The sequence below is a fragment of the Beta vulgaris genome, chromosome 5, assembly GCF_026745355.1.
Source record: "Beta vulgaris subsp. vulgaris cultivar EL10 chromosome 5, EL10.2, whole genome shotgun sequence".
Taxonomy (NCBI): domain Eukaryota; kingdom Viridiplantae; phylum Streptophyta; class Magnoliopsida; order Caryophyllales; family Amaranthaceae; genus Beta; species Beta vulgaris.
Window position 1 is genome coordinate 24794549 of NC_079206.1, and position 8578 is coordinate 24803126.

General features: G+C 37.0%; 1 non-coding gene across 1 annotated transcript; it reads left to right on the forward strand.

Moving 5' to 3' along the window:
- Positions 1–210: 210 nt before the first annotated feature.
- Positions 211–3581, forward strand: LOC104893347 (F-box/LRR-repeat protein At4g14103). The gene is made up of 5 exons (XR_008969412.1): positions 211–322; positions 1240–2319; positions 2443–2607; positions 2693–2799; positions 2943–3581. It is a non-coding gene; the product is annotated as an F-box/LRR-repeat protein At4g14103 (transcript).
- The last annotated feature ends 4997 nt before the right edge of the window (positions 3582–8578 follow it).

Sequence of the window (8578 nt, forward strand, 5' to 3'; positions counted from 1 at the left end):
TGGAATTGTGTTTTTCATTGTAAATTGTTTTCCATGAAAATCATTTTACACTGAAAATGTTTTACACCCTACCAAACGAAGCCTGAGTGTCGATTTTGATTTTGACATTCCTTTTGTAATTTAGAAAAAAAAAGGGCAAAATAGGCATTTTAAAAGAGGATATTATTGCTCTTCCCTTCCCTTCCCTTATATAATAGAGATTTATTCAAACCCTAACACAAAACCAACTGTTTATTCTTCCTTGTTTTCTCTCTAAACTCTTAATTTATTCTCATTCATAATACCAAGTATTTCTTTAATTTCTTCCGGCTGTTTGATTGAGGTATTCTTTTTCTTCGATCTCTTATCTTTTCTAGTGTTCTGGAGTTGGTATTTGCTTCTGAGAATTATTGTTCATGTGTGGAATTGATGATGATCACTAGATTTCCTGATGCATTGATTGCTCTAACTCATTCCATTGCTGAAGTTCTGTTTCAACCTAATTCATTCATGTTAGTTAGCTTGTTCTTCCTGGTTTGTGTTATAATTAATTTAATTCAATTTGATTAATTTACGGAGTACTGTACTATGTTCTGGTTTGTGAGCAACTAGAAATTGTTTAAATGACTTTTTTAAACACAAATTAATCCAGGAATATGTTCGATGATTTTGATTTTTTTTTTAAATATTTATTTGAACACAAATTGGTAATGTTTCATGAAGTTTTGTTGTTGTTGTAAGACTTGTAGCACAAATTTGATTAATTTAATAGCTTGTACTCGAAATTTAGCTTTAGCTTTGTTGTTTTTGGCATGGGAGATGATGAATGGTTAAATGCTGCTGCTATAGATCAGGTGAAAGAAAAGCCAACAAACTTTTTTAATTAATAATTTAAGGGTGTTTGGGGATTTTCCAATTTTGTGCTTAGTATTCTTTACTACATTCGAGGGCTGCCCAGTTCCAATCAGATAGATAGGAGCTGGGCATATATCAAGCTCATTTTTTTTAAAAAAATTTGTAGATTATAGAAAAGTAGTATACTTATAGATTTATGTAGTATATTTAGGAATATTGTAGTATATTTATATAGAGATTTAGGTAGTATAGTTTCTGAATAATGTAGTATACTACAAAATCGTAGTATATTATTTTACAAATGTAGTACATTCCTATCTGATAGATATACTTTTCACATCTATCAGATGGGAATTAGGACTTTAACACTACTTCTTTTAATGAGATAATTGTTTTTCTCTTCAGGACGAACATCTATGGATCGGAGGTTCAAATCATGTTCTACTATAACTCCTACTACATCCCCTAGTCTATTGGATGTGCAAAATCACAACTTTAGTACCCTGGTAGATAGGCTTACAAGTTTACCTGACGAACTGGTAATTCGAATCCTTTCCTTGCTTCCTACCAAGGATGCCGCTGCTACATCCATATTGTCTAGGAAATTGAGGCGTGTTTTCTCTTATATTACGTCCCTTGACTTTGACGTCTCGCCTATAAATCTTTGTTTGGAACACCCCTATGCAGTTCAACGTTACCCCACTTTTGTGAAGTTTGTTGACACTATCCTCCAAGCATACAAGTCTAAGTATCTCACGAGATTTAGACTTCAAGTTGGCAGCAGCGACTTTGAGAATGTCTATTTCTTTGGCTGTTGTTCTAATCGCTTTAAGCAAGGCTGTCTCCCTGACTTGAAAGTTGCTCATGTTGATGCGTGGATTTCCTTCCCGTTGACGTTTTGTGGCCTTCGGGAGCTCGACCTCTGTATTCTGTTGAGGAACCCAGGGGATGCTCTGCTGCCCCCAGCTATATTCACTTGTAAAACGTTAGAAGTGTTGAAGCTTGAGGTCAATATTGGTCTTGATGAAGTTATCACCATGCCATCTTATTGCCTCCCAAGCTTGAAACTGCTCCTCTTGTCCATGTCTTTTATTTCTGCGATGGCTTCCTGCCAAGGCTAGTATCAAGTTGCCCTGTCCTAGAAGACCTCACATTTGAAGTTTCTACAAGCCATGTCCATCACACAACTGTCTTCTCGACTTCCCTTAGGAGATTGTGTTTACGAATGCATAAACTTGATACTGTGTTCTTAGATAACACTGACACAGTGCTTATGGATACTCCTAATTTGGAGTACCTTGATTACTTGGATAATGTAGCACACAAGTACTCAATCCCAATAATGCATCGTCTTGTTGAAGCAAAACTAAATATTCTACATATCTTACAATTTGAAGAAATTGAGGTGTCTTTTCAGATATACTTAGCCTCATCAGAGCCTATTCTCATGTTCAACATATATCCTTGTTAGGCTTCATGTTGTGGGTATGGCTCAATCTCTATTTTTGTTTTTGTTTTTGTTTTGTTAGGGGGAAAAAAAGCTGGTTTGCCTTTTTTCAGCAGTCGTTAGAAAAGAAGCTAACTTTTGTCTTTAATTTGTTGTTGAAGGAGTTTGAATATGCTGGTGAGAAGGTCTTAAACGATCAACTGCCAACGTTTCCGAATTTAAAACGTCTTGAGCTGCGATGTGGTGTTGAAAACTTTTTTTGGGATAAATTGATCCTACCCTTTCTCAACTGTTCACCTGCTTTAGAAACACTTGTTTTTACAGAGGTTAGTGTGTGGTTTTGGTATCATTTTACTTACTCATGGCTGATGTTTTAACAGTTATGTATTCTTTTTGTTGTTTACTTTGCAGGGACTCACTTTGTATTATGAAGATGGAGATGGGTGCTTTGATGGCAAGCTACTGGAGTTGGAACGAGATTTTTTTAGAACAGATCATGCTATTCCTTCATGTTGCAGGTATTGTCTGAAAAAAATAGTGATACAGGATTATTATGGGCTAGAACAGGAAGTGGAAATGATCCAATTTCTCCTAAGGCATGCATTAGTTTTGGAGGAACTGGTTGTATGCCTATCTCAAACCTCTCTGCATTTAATGCCAGATCTGATATCAGTTGAGAACACATTGAACAATTTACCAAAAGCCTCAGTTACCTGTTCAATACAAGTGTCATGATCACCAATTTATTTGCACATTGCAAAAAATAACACTAGTTCTCTCAATGCATCTGGAAAGCTTCTAACTTGGGCATAGTGGTTCAGCCGAGTTCAGTCTCGTTTGCGGATTGGTTCTTCAACTGGTTCTTATATTTGAGCTCGACGAACTTCAAGGAGTTTCAATTTTACAGATGCAGTGGAGGTGGTTAATTTTTTGCTTAATCCCAATAGAGTTCCCATGGAACTCTCCTCTTATGGTTGCTGATATTATCCATGTTGCTCTTTTGTAGGATAGTTAAAGTTTATAAGGATTGTGCTATTGGGGCCCATGTACTAGCTACTGACACTAGGAAAGTGTTGTACTCCCTCCGTCCTTTTGCCCCATTTACCTCAAAAAGCTCTCACATATTAGACTATGTAAATTAAATATGTTAATGTTTAATTTAATTAGTTAAGTTGTTAGTTAGTTTCCTAAATTAATGGCTTGTAATCTTAGCTTGTAACCTAGTATATATACTTACTTTGTAGTAAATGATATTCAAGGAATATAATTCTTTCATGGTATCAGATTAGGGTTTCGATTTTCCACTGTGCAAACCCTCTTCCTCTTCCTCTTCCCAGCCCAGGACTGTCCGCCACCTACTCTGCCGCCATGGCTGGTGGTTCCAAGGCGACTTCGCCATCCTCCTTCCTCTTTCTTCTTCTCTTCCCTCTCTATCTAATGCAAATATCAAACACAATCTCCCTATCACTCTCGATATGGAGAACGTTCAATATTCCACGTGGGCGGAATTATGCAAAATACACGCACGTTCAAATCGTGTTATACATCACATTCTTCCGTCATCGACAACGAAGGCTCCGTCTACTGATGAAGAAAAGGAAGAATGGTCTACTGTTGATGCTACGGTGTTGAAATGGATCGTGTTATACACCATAGGTTGTAAAATCGTTTTTTCTTGCCTTGGCTGAACAGCCGAAGGTCTTTGACTTCTTCCTTCAGTTCTGGACGGAATCCTCAATGGAGGATCCTTCATGTAGGGGGTAGACCTTGAGGCCGAACGATGAAGAGAAGCTGCCCTCTTGGCTTCCAAGTACTCCCTAGCATTCGTCTCCATCTTGTGACCACTAGGAGGAATGTTATCTCCTGGACGGACCACCAACTTCTAGTCCATCTTTCTCCTTGGTTCACTGACAGCTGGCTGCTTTCATTTAGACAACTGCTTTGTCATTTGGCTGGCTTGTCCCTAGACGACCTTCTTGAGACTGCCCCCTAGGCGGCACCACAGCGTCCTGACATGGATTAACCTGGAAAAACAGCATATTGCTTTTGATTTGCTCCTCCATGACAACGGTCATCCTAGCTTGGAAGTCATTTAAGACAGTTTCCAGATGACTAGCTGTCACTGGATGGTCAAGATTTTCTTGGATGATAGGACCCCTGCTCCCACCAGAGAGACGAACGACAGCAGAGGGCCTGTCTCTTCCTCTAGGCAGCCTCTCATCGCCCACCGTATCTTCCACTTGTATCTCAAAGCTTCTATTCCTAGCAACATTGGATGAGTGACAATCAATCAATGTTGCGTCTCCTTACAGACGGCGCCAAATGTTACGTAGTGTTATACTCGTAAATCAAAACTACAATCCCCAACAGTAGGTTCTAAACTAGGAGACTTGTGCAACAACGCCTGGACTCGAACCCCGAACCTGAGCTATGCCTTGAAACCTGCAAAAAGGGACCCACCTTGGAGGTTTTGGTGGTATTTCCCCCTCCAAAGCTTAAGTCGGGTATTAGGGATATGAAGGAACTTTTAGAGAGAGAAAGTAGAGAGAGAGAGTATTTATGGCAGAATAACAGTACTATGCTCTGAAAAACGTACCTTTCCCCTTATTTCAATGACTACTTATAGTGTCTGGAATGACTGTTGTACCTTGATGTCACCCTAATTTGGGAGCATCTAATTGGATAAGAAATAATGATGTGACACGTGGCAATTGCTGATTGGAGAGTACACCTCACCTTTTTACACAGAAATGTGCTTACCTTTACTGGGCCTAAGTACAATTTTGGGCCATGAGAAGGATTTTAGTACACCTTTTCCTCAGAAAAGTGTACTTTAGTCCATACAAGGTTATGACCCATGTACTTTACCAGAATAGGAGAGTGCCACTTGTAGGGCTGTGATGGAGCCACTTATCATATTTATAGCCGTTGATTTTTAGGCTACAACAATTTGTACTTTATTGGGCTTCTTGTGATCCGAGGAAACCCTAATTCCTATGTATATATATACCCCTTTAGTGGTGGAATAAGATAACCTATTATATTCTCTAATATCTCTCCCTTTATTAGAACATTTTTTTAATTTCAAAAAAGGATTTTTTTTCATTAGATGTTATACATAACAATGAAGGGAGTTGAAGTGAAAGTAAAAAAAGAATAACTAATGAAAAAAAAAAATCTATTGACTAGCTATTTCATGATAAGAAATGAATTAAAGAAATTACCATGAAGCAGACAGTTACATAATACTTGAGAACTTCAAGATTCATGCGCACATCATCCAACCTCCTGAAATCATTGAAGAACAATTAGTAACCAAGTAAAATTAAGCAAAATTCCCGAAAAATGAAAACACAACAAAATAAAAGATTGATCAAACTCATCACTCACAACCTATTTCCTAGTTCTAATTTTTTACGTGATTATGGGATGTATATATGTAACAGCAAGAGTTAAAAACTGTGATAGATGAGCTTATAAATGATTCACAATAACAAATTGATTGGTCAGCCCCAAGTTTTAGACATAAGCCAGAAAACATCAAGGGTACAATAAGAATTAGATAGGTCGAACGATCAGAACACGTCCACATACATTATAAATGAGTATCAACGAGTGAAAGAAAAGCTGTTCAGTTCACCTTTGAAGATTATGATCAACAAACAAGCAAACTGTCGCTTGTGCTTGTTGGATGGTGGTGTCTTGGACAAAGGAATGTCGACCTCGGGGGTTCCGTCTGCAACTGCTCAGGTTCCAGAACCTTAACAAATAGTAGATAATGTGGTGCAGGGGCTCAAGGGAACCGGACTCGCGAATGCAGAGGAGGATTTATGTCGTGCACGAAATCTTTCCAACCTTGAACCTTCACCGGTGAAATATCGAGTTAGCGTTGTCCGATTAGGTGCTTTACGCCTCATGAAATATGTAAATGTGTAGTGCTTCTCATGGTCGTCTTCATCAACTGCAGGGATAGGGATTGGGATCCTCTCCTGCACGATGTCACTCCTTCGTGAGTCATCGTGCCTTCGTAAGAGCATAAAACCCTCGTGGTCCTCTTCACTCACAGAACATTCGCCTCTAAGGCACGTCTTATCCATCATCTTGACAATCGAATTAACTGACATGATGATAGAGAGAGTTTCTAATTCAAAGAAAAAGGGTTAATTCAAGAATAGAGTTTGTAAGAGAGTTAATGGAGAAAGAGGAATCAGCAATTGAAGAAGAAGGTTGGTAAGAAAGAGAGTTGGAGCAAGAGGAATCAACAACAATGGAGGAAGTTGAAGTAAGAAACAAGAAGAAACTAAGAAAGATTAAAGAGATGGTTAGGGGCTTAGACAGAAGATTAGAAAGAGGTAATGAAAAGAAGGAAATGACCAAGGCATAATGGTCATATCATATATTAGGATTAGGGGGTGCATGTCACTGTGTATTCTTTTTGTTTTGTAAAATTAGTAAAATTAGACTATAAAATGGTAAAAATGTTAATTGGTCGTGTCAAGCTAAACTTTTGCTTAAAATAGTGGCACATTTTGGGCTAAAGGATTGGGTTATGCTAATTTTCGAGTCAAAACTATGTCCCCAAACTTGGGAAGTCAGGTCCAACTAATTCAAGCTTATTAGAGTAAAGTTAAGAATATATTAGACTATAAAATGAAATATTTTGGGCCTAAACTTATGTCAAAAGCCCGAAAATATTGTCTAAAATTTGGATCAACTCAATTTGATAAGCTCTAATACACTATTATGATGAGGAGGTATCTGACACTAGTCCACTACTATATACAAGTAAAGATCGAGGAGCTAAAAATTCTGTTATTGGAAAATACTAAGAAATGAAATTTTATGTATATGAATCAAGGTCGGAATTAGAAACATATCTACTCATATCATTACGATATCTCATATGATTCAATTCACATACATTAAGTTTACACCACTAAGTTATCTTCTTTCGTTTTTAAAATAAATAATAAGTATCAAGTAATTTGATTAAGGGTCGAACGAAAATATTATTATAATGATGATTTTTTTTGCATATTTTTTTGAGCTAAATGTGTATATTGATTGTATTATAGATCAACTTTTTTACCATGTTAGTTTTTTTTAATTGAATAAATATTTATTTACTCAACAAGTACTTTCAACTCAAAGAGTAAGATATGGCTATTCAGTTTCAAAAAAAAAAAAATGCACATTCAATTTTAGAAAATAAAATACATATATTTGTCCTCATTTTAAAAAACTTTTTATTATTGGATCTCCCCTCAAGTAACTTTCATAAGTACATAAAATTGTAACTCCAATATGATCAATCTAGAACAATATAGGGTATTTTATAATGCGTATGCTCTCATGACCTTAAAAATAAGTTTTAGAGTTAATCAGGTATAATAAAGTCTAATAAGATCCAATAAAAATTGATCAAGTCAAATTATGTTTAATAATTCTAGTTCAGATTAATTGACAACATTGCCTTAACCTTAAATCCATAATAAAATGACTATGAATCATGGATACAATTTCTTTTTTTCTTTTTTCTTTTTTTGAAGGGATTCCATACAATTAGGGTCTGTTCTCTTTGGCATAAAACAACTGAATTGAACTGAATTGAACTTATTGGAGCTGAACTGAACTGAACTGAACTGAACTTATTGGAGCTGAATTGAACTGAACTGAATTGAATTGAATTGAATTAAATTAAATTGAATGAAATTGAATGTAATAAATATATAAATTATATTTTACACAATAATAATATGAATATTAAATAATAATTATAATGATAAGTAATAATAATGAATAATAATAATAATAATAATACGATTTTTTCACCAAATGCCCCCGACAAATCAACAAATTCACAATATACCCTCAGTGTTTCAACAATTCACCATATACCCCTGACTTTTCATTTTCGTGCACCATATACCCTTTTTCTAACGGACGTTAGGTTGCCGTTTGTTTTATTTACGATTTTGCCATCATTATTCACTAACCCTAATTTGAACCCTAATCCCTAAAATCTAAACCTAACCCTAAAATCTAAATCCAACCCACCCCCTCGCCTACACCAGCCCCCTCGCCACCCCAGCCCCCACCCCTCCCCCTCCCCCTCCCCCACCGGCGTAACATTGCTCCCCCTCCCCCTCTTTGTTCACCACCGCACCCACCCATCGCCTCCCCCATCCCCCTCCGCCGCAGCCCCCCTCCCTCTGCCAACCCCTTTCCCCTATTCTTCTCTCTTTGCCGACCTCGCTGCACCATCCCCTTCAATTCGCCGGCGATTTGCCAGGCTTG